Raw genomic sequence first — 15,587 nt, forward strand, 5'->3', positions numbered from 1 at the left:
CCCTTGATAATATTTGTAATATTACTAAAACTCTTAGTAATAATATTTTGATTACTAAATTCTTAGTAAATGATGTATAATAATTTTAGAGAGATAGACAATTGTTTTGTTCACATGCAAAAGTGAAGTAATGAAGTGTAGAAAAAATGAACAAAAGATGGAGTATAAAATGGAGGAAGTGGCGGGTGGAGGAGGTGGAGTGTAGGATTCATTTTCCTTATTTTATTGTCCAATACATTATGACACACATAATAATCACATGACAATTATGGAAGAAAAATAAGCAAAGTGTAATGATCATGATCATCCACTACACTCCATTTACACGGTCCAATGTCCCATTTACGGGTCCATTTTGGTTCTTATATTTGTCGCACAAATACGTGTAAATTTTATTTAAACATCGTTTCATGTTTAAATGTTTCCAATTAATTCGTCCAAATCACTCCGTAAATATACGTGTACCGCTACACATATTATTTACATACTAATATTAATCACATCAATTAATTAGTACAATTTTAGTGAATTAACAATTAATTAACTAAAACCCGTCTCCAAAAATTTATTATTCAATTATCGCATAATTAAATAATAATTGCCGTGCCTCCAGTTCGCAACTCAAAATCTCTCTAAAATAATCGACTAACCTCTTAGTCTATAAATCAAGGGACTAAATAAATTGTATTTCATACAATTAATTAGTTATCAATTGGGGTTCATTCCTATAGGTGTGACCGAAAGGGGTCAGTTGATCACCGCCGTCTCACGACAATAACGTCAAACTCTAGTCAGCCAACCGTTATCGATTTACGTTAATCAACTGACACGGATGAAATAAATTAAATATCTAATTATATTCCTTTAATGAGATTTATTATGTAAACGCACTATTGTGGAGGACACTAACTCCAACATGAAAAACTTCTCGGATCTTTGAGCTTTGGAGGGGAACTCCCTTGAAGAATAGCACTACTCACTTTGGTAAAGGCAATAGTCTCCAACTTTCGGATGGATTTCTTCTTGGTAAGAATATCCTTCATATACTTTGCATAAGCCGGAACATGATTGATCAATTCCGTGAATGGGATTGAGACTTCTAAGTTCTTCACAATTTCCATGAACTTTCCAAGGTTCTCATCAAGCTTAGGCTTAGCTTGGCGACTTGGGAATGGAAGTCTAATCACAAGAGGCTCCTTATCGACATTCTTAGCCTTTTCTTCATTTCTCTTCTTTGAAAGTTCATTGGTAGTAGGCTCTACTTCCTTAGAGTTCTCCACAACTCTTTGTTTGCTACTATCAATCACAATATCTTCATCAATTGGCCTCTTCGGCCCCTCATATCTTGTACCACCCCTCAAATGTGTGGCACTAACCGTTTCATGTCTTGGGAGGAGGGGGAGGGGGTGGGGTGGGGTGGGTTACCTTGAGGAGGTAATTGCCCCTTTTGTCTTTGGGAGCTAGAAGATACTAGTTGAGTCATTTGAGTTTCTAACATTTTGGTGTGGGCAAGTATGTTATTGATGGTGGTTTCTTTAGCTTGGCTATCTTTTCGCATTTGAGTGAAGAATTCTTGTTGGTTCTTTTGCATTTGGAGGACCGCTTTTTGAACATCAAAGCTTTGGTCATTGAATTGGTTGTAGGAAGGTTGATTTTGATATCCTTGGCTTTGGTTGAAAAAGGGTCTTTGAGGTTGATTTCTCATTGGAGGTGGGGTGTATGTTGGTTGAGGATTTTGAACATTTTGGATCTTGTATGAGATATTTGGATGGAATTTGGTATTCTCATTATAGTAGTTGGAATAAAGGGTGCCATTCTTGTATGCTTGGAAAGCATTCACTTGTTCATTTGTTCCCCTACATTCGTTTTGATCATGTCCCAAGGTTCTACAACTTTCACATACTCCATTTGGGATTGAGGATGATGCCATCATAGCATTGACATGTTGTTTGGGTGATTTGGAAGCTTCATCAAGCTTAGCCATAGCCTTCTAAAACTTTAAGTTGATGGTGTCGATATAAGCACTTAGTTGAGCACCCAATTGTGTAATGGAATCTACCTCATGCTTTCCTCCTCTAGTGGCCATTCGAGGCCTACTATATTGGGAATTATGAACCGCTATCTCTTCGATTTTGGCCCATGTTTAGTTGTCATCAATTTCGGTGAACCTCCCGTTGGATCCCATATTAAGCACATTGCGTGAGTCTTCATATAAGCCATTCCAAAACTTTTGAACAAGGAACCACTCACTAAGTCTATGGTGTGGACAAGAACGACAAGTGTCCTTAAATCTCCCCCATGCTTCATATAAGGATTCCTCATCCCTTTGCTTGAACCCGGTGATTTGGGCCCTCAACATGTTAGTCTTCTCTGGAGGATAGAATTTCTTGTAGAAGGCAAGTGATAGCTTCTTCCATGAATAAATACCAAGGGTAGCCTTGTCTAGGCTCTTCAACCATTGCTTTGCGGTTCCAATAAAGGAAAAAGGGAACAACACCCACCGAATTTGATCTTGAGTAACTCCGGTTTGAGAAATTACATCACAATAGTCACAAAAAGCCTCCATATGTAAATGAGGATCTTCACTAGGCATCCCTCCAAATTGACTTCTCTCAACTAATTGTATGAATGCGGATTTGGCAATGAAATTGCCGATTAAATATGGTGGTGTAGGATTACCGTTTGGTAGATTCTCCTCGGTTAGTACGGAATGAGATGAAAATTTAGGCATTGTTGGTTGATTTTGTGGTTGGTTTGGAATTGGGTTATCCTCTGCTTCTCTTGAAAAAGGGTTGACAAACGCAATGTTATTTGGTTGAATATCCACAATCTCTCCAATACCCAAAACTCTTGAAGTACCCCTAGCAACTCTTCTATTGTTGGTTAAGGTCCTTTCAATCTCGAGATCAATAGGTAATGGATTACCATGTGATCTAGTGATGCAAAATATCAAACAACTATAAAACAATTAGAACAACCTTGAGAATATTGACTTCTCCAAGGTGAAGAAAGACACAACTAAAAACAATAAACAAAAACCAAATCAATTGAACACCGTCCCCGGCAACGGCGCCATTTTTGGTCGATGTGGTCGTTATTTCAACCAAAACAATATTTATATCTTTACAAACTACTCTTATTAAAGTGATAAGCAAAGGTCGGATCTCAAGGGATGGGTATCAATTTAAGATTTCAATTGCCAGTAGCTGTGTCTTAGGGTGTCACAAATTTGGGTTGAGATGAGATGTAATCTAAACTAATCAACAAGATGAATGAAAACAAAGTAAAGCAATAAAACGGATTTGTGAACAATTGATTAAGGGCACTAGGGTATCATGGGTTCATAAGGGAATCATGGAAATAGATCATACAAACATGTTCTCAAATAGATGCAAGCAACTTATTCTTGTGATGGAATCGAGTTAGTGTATATCTTACAATTCCTAGGAAAATTTAGGTCCCGGAGTCGAGTCGATCAAGACTTTACAACACCTACAAGTCGACTTAGTCTCTTCCTATTCAACTCTATGCATGGTCTAACAAGGCTTGAGTTGGCTTATATCTTACAAGCCTCATTGAAAAGATAATAGATGGGTAAGAAATGCAAGGTTTCATAGTCTAGCATTTTATCAAACATAATATGTGCATAGGTTAAAATCACAACAAGCAAGCAACTAATTATGGAAACATATAAAATTAAGCATACATCTAATCCCATGATTGATTCCCCTAATTCCCCATTAACCCTAGCTAAGAGACTACTCACTCATGACCAAGTTTAATATGCTAATAAGGATGTCAATCATATTAACAAAGCAAAACATGATGAATAAATAATGTAAATAACAATAATTAAGCAAAAGTAAAAAGGGATTATACCAACTTGAGATGATCCAAATATAAAGCAAAGAATAATACAAGGAAACTTGATGATTGATGGAGAGTTGTCAATCCTCCAATAAACCCCAAATAATCTTCTAATTACCCAACTAAAACTAAGAACAATTGAGAGATTAAGGAAAGATTAAGATGTGATTAATATTAAAATGTGTATTACAACTTGGATTAAGACTAAATTAAGAGATTAGAATGAGATTAGGACTTGATTCTAAGGTTGATGATAATCTAGGTAGTACAATAGGGTATTTATACTAAAATTAAGTACAAGGATTAGGGTTAATAAGGGCTTAAATGACGATTAAGACCCTAAGAGAAGCTCGATGATTTGCAAATCCCGAGGGACATGTGTGGCCTGAGTAGCAACTCCCCAGGGACACGCGCGCCATGGCTTGAAGTAGGCTCGGGTCTGTAAGGAAATCTACGCGGATTAAACCTTGGGACGCCCGGATCTTGGGCTGGGACGCTTGTCCTGAGCTCGGGACACCCGTATCTTGGGACATGGTTCCTTCTCTTATTCTTGGGTACCTCACAATCCGTGGGGACTTTCTTAGGGATGCGAGGATCTTCATCATTGCCCATTTCACTTGATTTATTTGCTTAGACCTTTTGTGTTGATCTCCTCTTCGATGCTTGGCCATTAGATACGATCCATTTAGCTCCATTTTGCTCCATAAATGCAAGGCTAGCAATCCTCTCCTACCAAGGACACAAAACCTTAAAGAATATGCAAAATAGGGAACTAAAGATAAGAAATGACCCTAATAGTTTCTAGAAAGCATGAGAACGAGGTTAATTCGGGGACTAAATGTGCTCAAATATGAGTCACATCATGTTGACACAACTCCTCCTTGTGGCTATTCGGGCTGTTTTACCTAAACATGTTAGACAAGTGATCATTAAGCTTTGCAGATTCTTTAGAGCAATTAATGCCAAGGACATTGATCCGGAGTCTTTAGATGAGCTACAAGCTGATATTATTGTGACACTTTGCGAACTTGAAATGTACTTTCCCATCAGTTTTTTCGGCATTATGGTTCACTTAATCATTCATTTGGTTAGAGAAATTAAAATTTGTGGCCCGGTGTTCCTCAGAAACATGTGGGCTATGGAGCGAGAGATGGGGACGTATAAGAGGCGTGTGAAGAATTGGTATCGACCTGAGGCTAGCATTGTTTAAGCAACTATTGCTTGTGAGATACTTGGATTTTGCCAAGATTACTTGACCAGGGTGAAATCTATCGGACTCCCTACCTCTAGGCACGAGGGACGACTTTAAGAGAAGGGTACTTTGGGAAAAACGTTTATTACAATTGACCGTGTTTGTTTTGATAAGGCACATATGTATGTTTTGCCTTAATAAAAAGACAAAATCCATATTTAATTGATCATTTTGCCTAATAAAAAGACAACATCCACATAAACGTGAAGGTTGGTTGGTAAGTGAACACAATCAGACATTTGTACACTGGTTGACAGAGTTGTCAAACATAACACATGACCTAAGTGAGAACTTAATATGGGTAGCATATGGTCCCAAGCTCACTATCATATCTTATGAAGGGTATGATATCAAAGGGTTCTGCTTTTACACAAGTCGTCAGGATGCGAAAAGTACGATGCAAAATAGTGGCGTTACAGTCAGTTGAATATGTAGGGAAGGGTAAACAGCCTGTAGATATAACAAAGCCTTATTATGGGGTAATTGAAGACATATGGGAGCTTGATTATCATGATTTTTCAGTATCCTTATTTCGATGTAAGTGGGCCGATTGTTATAAGAGAGTTAATGTTGATGATATGGGTTTCACTTTAGTAGATTTCAATTTTCTAGGTCACAAAGACGACCTCTATATTCTAGCGTCTCAAGCAAAGCAAATTTTCTATATTGAGGATCCTTTAGACAAGAAACGGTCAGTTGTTCGTAATGGTAAAAAACGCATTCTTGGCGTAGATGGTGTTGTTGATGAAAAAGAGTATGATCAAGTTGATGAACTTTCTCCCTTTTCGACCACTTGCCAAAATGTGCAAGTACTACGTGACGAAGTCTATGTGCGAGATGACCATGACGAGGGATTATGGTTTGATAACTCCAAATAATAGATAACATCCTTCGCTGGTTTTTGAACTAGTTTGTAGACGATTATGTCATTATGTCATTTGCGCTATATTTATTTGAACTGAGATTTTTTATATGAAGCAATGTTATCAGCTAATTATATTTGAACTTGCATTTATTTTCGTTATTCATCGTCTTTACTGTAACACCTCGTAATTTCGGACCGTTAATATATTGCGGAAGTAATTTATTAATCAAGTAAAATTTGATATTAATGTATTTGAAGTAATAATAATTCAAAGAAATATAATTTTATTATATTTTGAAGAAAAGTATTTATTTTGATAGTTTCGAAATGTTTAAAAATAGTTTAAACCGTGTAAAAACTTTTTATTTCGAAATAAGGGCATATCGGGGAAAAATGATGACTCTTTTGAAAATTGAGCAAACGATTATGGAAATGGGTCATATGAATACTCAATTTTCTTGTAATCTCGTGTTTAAGAACTTTGGTCTTGTCGGAATTTACGTTTGACAAACGGTTTTAATTATCATCGAAACGAGCCAAAACCGACTCATAAAATTCCGTCTCAATCCCGCTCCTCCTCTCCCTTTCCACGGCACCCTCCCCTTTCCTCCTTATCATTTCTTCCTAGCACTTCTTTATTCTTCTTTTGATCCCTTGACCGACATCCACAAAGGAAAAAAAAGAAAATTATCTTACAATCGTAATTTCATCATAATTTCTTCGTTTCTAGTCCGATTTTCGCAAAATTTATATTTTCGGAATCCTCTTTTCAAGATCTACATCCTAGTATGTTTTAATTTCAGTTTTCTTGATGTCGATTTTGGCTAATTTTGGGTATAATTTCGTTTTTGTGCTTATTGTTGTGTTTTTATTGTTTATTTAGGTGAAGATTTAGAGGACGAGTTTGGAGACTCGTATATAGTTGAAGATAGTGGTTAGTTGGCAGATTAGGGTTTGGGTTCAAGGTGCTAATTGCTCATTTTGTTGCTAAAGGTAACATATTTCGAGTTACTCGACGGTTTAATGTCACAATCTTGTTTTCTTGTATGATTTTGTGATTGTTGTGTGAGTAGTTTGTTTCACATGATAATATGGGTTAATTTCATGTCTAATTCATGTCTTTTGTTAGTTTAAGTTCACATTTTTGTATGGAAATGAATTGGGAAGGATTAATTGATGATTCAGACGATGTCAAACTGAACAAAAATGGAGAAATGGAGGGTTGGGGGTGGCGGCCAGCAGGCCCGGTAGGCCCGTGCAGGCCCACGGCAGGCCAACGGCTGGCCCGGGTCAGCCCGTTGCTTGTTTCGCGGTTTTTCATGCATTATTTGTCATTTCGGGTTTATTAATGTTATAATTAGTATAATTAACAAATGGGTAATCTTTTGAAATGAATCATATTAGTAGTAAAAATTATGTTGATAGTAAAAATTATGTTTATTTTGGTAGTTGACACATGTTAGAATAGGCTCAAAATGAATTTTATAGCGATAATTGTAATGTTTGGATGATTATGCCGAAAACTGAGCCTTGGTCCCTTTGACTGAATCGATGTCAGTCAATTGTGTGATTGGTCAGCCGCAATTTAACCCGTACCTGTCGCAGGACTGGAGTTGCGGGTAAAAATTCGGTTGGATGAAATTTTATATGAATTGGATGATCGGCCTTTTTCTTGTTTTAGGCCATTTATTAAGTATTAGTTCACATGTGTTGTTGGTTGAATTTAATAGTTTCTTATATTGTAGAAACGGCCCTATTCCCTGAAACCTTTAATATTGTTAATATTGCTAGAAATGGTATGGGTATTAAATACTTTTTGCAGGTTGTTGTGTTTGTCATAGATAGGTCTTTATAGTCTTTGACGAGTATATGTTCACTGCTTAATAGCCTTTGTGTTCCTGACTTGGTGGGATTATATCCAAGTTGGGGCATGACCTCGTTACTTATTTTGATAGTAAGTGGTCAGCTTAAGTACAAGCCAACCCTTTGGTGGACTCATTGGGGTACTCACTTTGTTTTAGAAAAATTGTGGGTCTTGGGTGCGGTGGTGTGTATCCGCATGTCTAGGTCTGCGCAGATTTTAGGCTAGGGTTGTGTTGTGTCTTGGCCATGTTTTGATAGAACCTCTGAGTCAAGATACCGGTTCGATTACCTTCCCTACCTCGTGGTATAGACTCGAGTTACAGAGTGACTATTGACCGTACTAAGAACTTATGCTTGTCTTTGATATATTGCCCTTTCTTGTATGGTGATTTTATGAATTGTAATAGGTGAGATGTAAGCCGGTTACAATTGATAAAGTTTGGATTACTGTTTGTTATATGTTTCACATGATAGCTTAAATTGGTCAGTTTAGTGTTCATATGTTAGAATACTTGATAATTGAATTATTTATCATGTTGTTTACATGTTACATTACATGTTACATTAAATATGACATTTCGTGGCTGGGAGGACTCGAAGTTACTCCCCACTGAATTGTGGCTTTCGTGTTTGTATAAAATGCGATTGACAGGTTGAAGATGATTAAATGGGGTACACAGACGAGCTAGTGAGCAAAAGAACCTTGGACTTAGTTTGACTATATTTTGTAGTAAACCTTTAAACAGTTGGTTGTGTATATATTTTGAAGGGACATATGTCTCCCTCTTTTATTTTGGTTTGTATCACTATTTTCTCGCGTCTTTAGTTATGTTATGTAAATTAGTTTGTTAGCATTTGCAGGTTTTGACACTCTTCATTTGGAAGTGTTTGTGAATGGTTTAGAAAAGTTTTTAAAATTACAGGTTTTGTCTAGTTGAACCAATTACAAACATATCCTGTCAGTTTTTCTGTAGAATATACGTGTTTAATTAACGCTATATATAAGGGTGTCACAGTTGGTATCAGAGCATATTTGCTCCCGACGCACGTTTGTGCACCCCAATATAAATCACTTGACCTTTAAATAATAAACTTGAGAGATGGGTAGGATGGGTAGATTTAGGATTTTATGTGGTAGTCTGTTTGTGATTGCTAATTGTTAGGTTCTAACCAATATTCTCTTTTGCAAGATGGCTCTCCAAGAAATGTAGATAATGCAATCTTACAAGCTAGGTTTGTTGATTGTTAGTTATTAATTTTGGTGCTGTTAAAGATTGGTTATGCCAAATGAAGAATGCTTCCACTTTCTCGATATTTCTTTTCGTATTCAGTGTATCTTACCTTAATCTTCCAATCTCGTTGTTTATTCGTCTTTCAAATTCCTCTTCTCTCGCCTTGGTAACTACTCTTCAATTCTTTCTCCCGATTCATCCTTGGTTCGTTTTCTTCTTATAATAAGAGTCCTTGCGGACACCTTCCTTTTATTCCGCGGGATAGTCCACTTGTTCCAGAGAACTCGGTTTTGAGGGAATGTATCATTGGAGGGCGTGAACGAGTTGAGAAATTGATTGTTTAAGGTTTGAGTTGTATATGAGAAGATAACTTGGGATCCTTTGGTTAGTCTTGTTAGTTGTGCTTGATGTGAGAGCCTAGTGAGTTGAGAAACACTTTGGGAGTTATGTCTATTGAGAGCTTGTTTGTTATAGGTGATTGAGCATGGGTACTACCTTAGCACATAAGTTGGAATGAACCTAAGCTACTTCATTTGAGAGTCTCGATGTTTCTTGTGGGGAATTAAAGGAATGATAGTTAGCCCAATCTTTGTAGGCCTTGAAAGGAATACAATAGGACATTGACGTTGCTTAATGGATTGGTATCGTACCTTGGAATTAGTTAGTTTGTTAAACCTTTTGAGTTGACCAAATCTAGTATAGAGTAGCCCTTGTTGACCTTTTGAAATTTGAGAACACGTGGTTGACCTTATTAATCATATCTGAATTTGGGAATTTTGGTGGAAAGTTGTTTGATGTAGTTTGTGAGTTCAAAGATGCGATTCTAATTTATGGTATCGGAGACTAGAAGTACGAAGTGGTGAGATGATAGAGTAAACAAGCCATGGTACTTGGGGATGACATAGCAAGTGGAGTTCGATGACGAGAATTGTAAAGGAGATACTTTGGGACTTGGATGGTAACAAATGAATTTGTGTGGTGAATTAATTTTGGCTCTTGGAACCAATTGAGTTGAGGAAAACCTACCAATGTGGAGTCCTTGTTAGTCCTACGATTTGGTAGACTTTTGAGTCTTTGTTGAGCACCTTAGTGATGTAACCTTATCATAGCGATCATAAGCTTTGAGGAGTGTTTGGTTAAGCGGTAACCCTTTCTTTATGCCGCTTCTGTTCTCCTTTCCTTCTCTTTAACGTTCACTGAACCCTGTTCTTATGCCAAAGTTTACGTATCTTCTTCTTGCCTGAGATATCTTCTTAACTCGAATACCTCTTATTTTTGTCAACCGTTATCTTTACGGTCCGACTCCTTATTTCCTAACATGTCATTTGTTCCTTGCTTATCCTTCCTTAACGCCTTTTTATAATACTCTCTCTTTTGAGAAATGTTGGCCTTGGTTGGACATCATGACCTTTGAAGGGATTGTTATGTTTGACCCTTTCCTGGTTTTGAGAGGATTTGATATTGGAAAGACTTAGGTAAGGTGATGAGACATACTTAGTGATTCTTATACCTAGTTCCTTGATAAAGTAAGTGTGGTTGTTTAGTAGAATTAATTGTGATGTCAAGTGCGAGTTGTATTGGCTACTAAGGTTATGGAACATGGCATTGTTGTTTATGTTTGGGATACTAGTGCTTAGTACTTGACTTAAAATGGGTGAAACTGAAGGGTGGATTTGAGGATATAGGATTGACTGAGTAGTCGAGTTTGTGGTTGGCTTCCATAATCACTTTGGATATGAGGGTTTGATAATGTATAAGTTACCATGGGAGAAATGTTAAATGTGGGAGTATTAGTGGGTTTTAGCGAGTGGTATTGATTACTACTTGAGGTATGGTGTGAGAGTGAGAGTAAGCTACATTATTGGGAAGTTTTAACACTTGTTTTAATAACTAGAAAGAGTAACAGTATGGTTGACACCAATTATTGGGTTAAAGAACATAGTTTCAATTTATGGTTTTAGGAACTTTGAGGTGATAAGGTGTTGTTACATTTAAGCCCTTGTTTCTTGGGGAATTTGATGGTAAGTAAGTTTTAAGATGTCAAATTTGAAAGGATACTTTTTGGGATGTTGATGACCATAATGGATTGGTGATGTGATTTGATATTAGTTGGCTCTTGAGAGTTCTTGAGTTGAGAGAGACTTAGTATCGAGAAGAATTTGTTAACCCTATAGACTTATAGACCTTGAGGTCGCATTGAGTACTTGAGATGATGAGAATCTTGTGGTATATTTGAGGAACTTTCTCTTGGAGTTTATAGCTTTGTTGGAAGCCTTGACCTTAGACTTGTGAAAGTTGTTTCTGGATGTTTGAGGATTTGGAGCGATGAGATCACACTTATAGTGGAGTACCTTGTTTCAGGGAACAGATTAGGATGAGGTAACATAAGCGATTGAGGAAACCCTTGGGAGTGATGTGGTTATGAGTTTTGTTGTTAGGAACTTTTTGGAACCGTTTTGAGTGTTGTTGTTTGTGATAAAAGTGTCTGGCGTTTCCTTGTTGACTAATTTCCCTTCTTCCTTGATCATGAGCGTTATCGTTCATACCTCTCTTCCTTACTTCATCATACTCCTCTCATAAGTTTGATGTTGGTAACCTATGAAACTCCATCTTTGACACCCTTTTAGGTTCGACTTCAATTCTTACCCCATGAAATTCATACAGCTCTTTTGATTAGTTAAGCTTGAATCCGCTTGGCATACTTGCTCCTATGATGTCTAAGTTACTTTTCACTTCGAGGAATTTCTAAATATTTCAAGCTACCAGTTTCGTTTCATTCTTGAAAGTTTATGTCACTTCTGCAAACCTAACCTATTTTTGAAGACTTGAAAATGAAAATTTGATTTAGTTCCCTATTCCTTTCTTGAATATAAACTCATTTATCGTAATTTTAATTTCTAGACCCGAGTTTTCGTTAAGATTTGTCCAATTTCTGTTAATTTTGATCCATTTATGACTTCTTTGTCAAGGTTTAATGTTACATTTTTAGGGATTTGACCCCAATTGGGTTTAAAAGTGAAACCTTCATTTCTATTTTGGCTTTTTGCAAAAGAAAATATGAGTAGACTACCTTTCTCTTACTTTGATTTTAGCGTTGAACGGATGTTAGAACTAGTTATTGGAGACATTTGATAACTTGTTCTACCACTTATCGGCGAATAGTTTTTGTTTAAAATTTGTCTCTGATTTGGAAAGATAGCGTTCTTGTGTGCACGACAAGAGCAATTCCATTCCATGAATGAGATTTACATTCTTGAAAACTCTTCATTAATGTTTTGAAGGTATTTTGGTTTTCGAATTTTACAAATGATTTGCCTTTTTACCTTATCTTTGATATGAAATGTGGATGTTCCTGCCTGATCAACAAGAGTATCACCGTTTCATTGAAAAGATATCTATATTTTCTTATGATGATATTATTAAGATGTTGTATACTATAATTTCTCCTTCTAAGTTTCGAGGACGAAACTTTTTAAAAGGAGGGGTGATTGTAACACCCCGTAATTTCGGACCGTTAATATATTGCGGAAGTAATTTATTAATCAAGTAAAATTTGATATTAATGTATTTGAAGTAATAATAATTCAAAGAAATATAATTTTATTATATTTTGAAGAAAAGTATTTATTTTGATAGTTTCGAAATGTTTAAAAATAGTTTAAACCGTGTAAAAACTTTTTATTTCGAAATAAGGGCATATCGGGGAAAAATGACGACTCTTTTGAAAATTGAGCAAACGATTATTGAAATGGGTCATATGAATACTCAATTTTCTTGTAATCTCGTGTTTAAGAACTTTGGTCTTGTCGGAATTTACGTTTGACAAACGGTTTTAATTATCATCGAAACGAGCCAAAACCGACTCATAAAATTCCGTCTCAATCCCGCTCCTCCTCTCCCTTTCCACGGCACCCTCCCCTTTCCTCCTTATCATTTCTTCCTAGCACTTCTTTGTTCTTCTTTTGATCCCTTGACCGACATCCACAAAGGAAAAAAAAGAAAATTATCTTACAATCGTAATTTCATCATAATTTCTTCGTTTCTAGTCCGATTTTCGCAAAATTTATATTTTCGGAATCCTCTTTTCAAGATCTACATCCTAGTATGTTTTAATTTCAGTTTTCTTGATGTCGATTTTGGCTGATTTTGGGTATAATTTCGTTTTTGTGCTTATTGTTGTGTTTTTATTGTTTATTTAGGTGAAGATTTAGAGGACGAGTTTGGAGACTCGTATATAGTTGAAGATAGTGGTTAGTTGGCAGATTAGGGTTTGGGTTCAAGGTGCTAATTGCTCATTTTGTTGCTAAAGGTAACATATTTCGAGTTACTCGACGGTTTAATGTCACAATCTTGTTTTCTTGTATGATTTTGTGATTGTTGTGTGAGTAGTTTGTTTCACATGATAATATGGGTTAATTTCATGTCTAATTCATGTCTTTTGTTAGTTTAAGTTCACATTTTTGTATGGAAATGAATTGGGAAGGATTAATTGATGATTCAGACGATGTCAAACTGAACAAAAATGGAGAAATGGAGGGTTGGGGGTGGCGGCAGCAGTTCCGGCAGCCCACTACGGGCCCGGTCACCCGTTGCTTGTTTCGCGGTTTTTCATGCATTATTTGTCATTTCGGGTTTATTAATGTTATAATTAGTATAATTAACAAATGGGTAATCTTTTGAAATGAATCATATTAGTAGTAAAAATTATGTTGATAGTAAAAATTATGTTTATTTTGGTAGTTGACACATGTTAGAATAGGCTGAAAATGAATTTTATAGCGATAATTGTAATGTTTGGATGATTATGCCAAAATCGAGCCTTGGTCCCTTTGATGAATCGATGTCAGTCAATTGTGTGATTTGGTCACCGCAATTTAACCCGTACACGCCGCAGATCAGGGTTGCGGGTAAAAATTCGGTTGGATGAAATTTTATATGAATTGGATGATCGGCCTTTTTCTTGTTTTAGGCCATTTATTAAGTATTAGTTCACATGTGTTGTTGGTTGAATTTAATAGTTTCTTATATTGTAGAAACGGCCCTAGATTCCCTGAAACCTTTAATATTGTTAATATTGCAAGAAATGGTATGGGTATTAAATACTTTTTGCAGGTTGTTGTGTTTGTCATAGATAGGTCTTTATAGTCTTTGACGAGTATATGTTCACTGCTTAATAGCCTTTGTGTTCCTGACTTGGTAGGATTATATCCAAGTTGGGGCATGACATCGTTACTTATTTTGATAGTAAGTGGTCGGCTTAAGTACTAGCCAACCCTTTGGTGGACTCTTTGGGGTACTCACTTTGTTTTAGAAAAATTGTGGGTCTTGGGTGCGGTGGTGTGTATCCGCATGTCTAGGTCTGCGCAGATTTTAGGCTAGGGTTGTGTTGTGTCTTGGCCATGTTTTGATAGAACCTCTGAGCCATGATACCGGTTCGATTACCTTCCCTACCTCGTGGTATAGACTCGAGTTACAGAGTGACTATTGACCGTACTAAGAACTTATGCTTGTCTTTGATATATTGCCCTTTCTTGTATGGTGATTTTATGAATTGTAATAGGTGAGATGTAAGCCGGTTACAATTGATAAAGTTTGGATTACTGTTTGTTATATGTTTCACATGATAGCTTAAATTGGTCAGTTTAGTGTTCATATGTTAGAATACTTGATAATTGAATTATTTATCATGTTGTTTACATGTTACATTACATGTTACATTAAATATGACATTTCGTGGCGGGAGGACTCAAGTTACTCCCCACCTGAATTGTGGCTTTCGTGTTTGTATAAAATGCGATTGACAGGTTGAAGATGATTAAATGGGGTACACAGACGAGCTAGTGAGCAAAAGAACCTTGGACTTAGTTTGACTATATTTTGTAGTAAACCTTTAAACAGTTGGTTGTGTATATATTTTGAAGGGACATATGTCTCCCTCTTTTATTTTGGTTTGTATCACTGATGCGTGTCTATAATATGATGTTCTACATCTTTATTTCCACGCATTTTATGTCCATTATTAGTAGTTTATTCTACTATTTGCCCCTTTTCGTCGACTTCCGCCTTTTCTGGTAATATTGCAGATTATTGCGGGATTGAGCAGAAAATGAACCGAATCTTGACCCCGGAAGCTAAGCTTAGGAAGGACATGAATATTTGACTCGGACTTGAAGTTTAGAATGCATTTCAAGGCCTGAAGATAGCAAAAGCATGGGTGCGTACGAGTTTAACAAGCAAAGAAGCACCTCACGACATTGCAGGCTGCTTCAGATGGCTATATCTCGAGTTCTAGAGCAGATAATCGAGTTATTCCAATTGGAGGTGAAAGCTTATCCTCTTAGCTTTCCAACGCCGCATAGAACGCATGATTTGACCAAGTAACGAAGAAATGGCAGCTGTTTTAAGACTGATGCGCGCTGCAGGAATCGTCAGAATGCAATTCTGTACAGCGCTGTTGGTCGATCGACTGGTCCAAGTGGTCGATCGACCACCCCACGGGTTCCAGTAG

General features: G+C 36.6%; 1 non-coding gene across 1 annotated transcript; it reads left to right on the forward strand.

Annotated features, from left to right (window-relative positions):
- The first annotated feature begins 2,251 nt into the window (after positions 1 to 2,251).
- On the forward strand, positions 2,252 to 2,359 carry LOC141593902 (small nucleolar RNA R71). The gene has a single exon (XR_012521958.1). It is a non-coding gene; the product is annotated as a small nucleolar RNA R71 (small nucleolar RNA).
- The last annotated feature ends 13,228 nt before the right edge of the window (positions 2,360 to 15,587 follow it).

This window comes from Silene latifolia, chromosome 7, assembly GCF_048544455.1.
Source record: "Silene latifolia isolate original U9 population chromosome 7, ASM4854445v1, whole genome shotgun sequence".
NCBI classification, from domain to species: Eukaryota; Viridiplantae; Streptophyta; class Magnoliopsida; order Caryophyllales; family Caryophyllaceae; genus Silene; species Silene latifolia.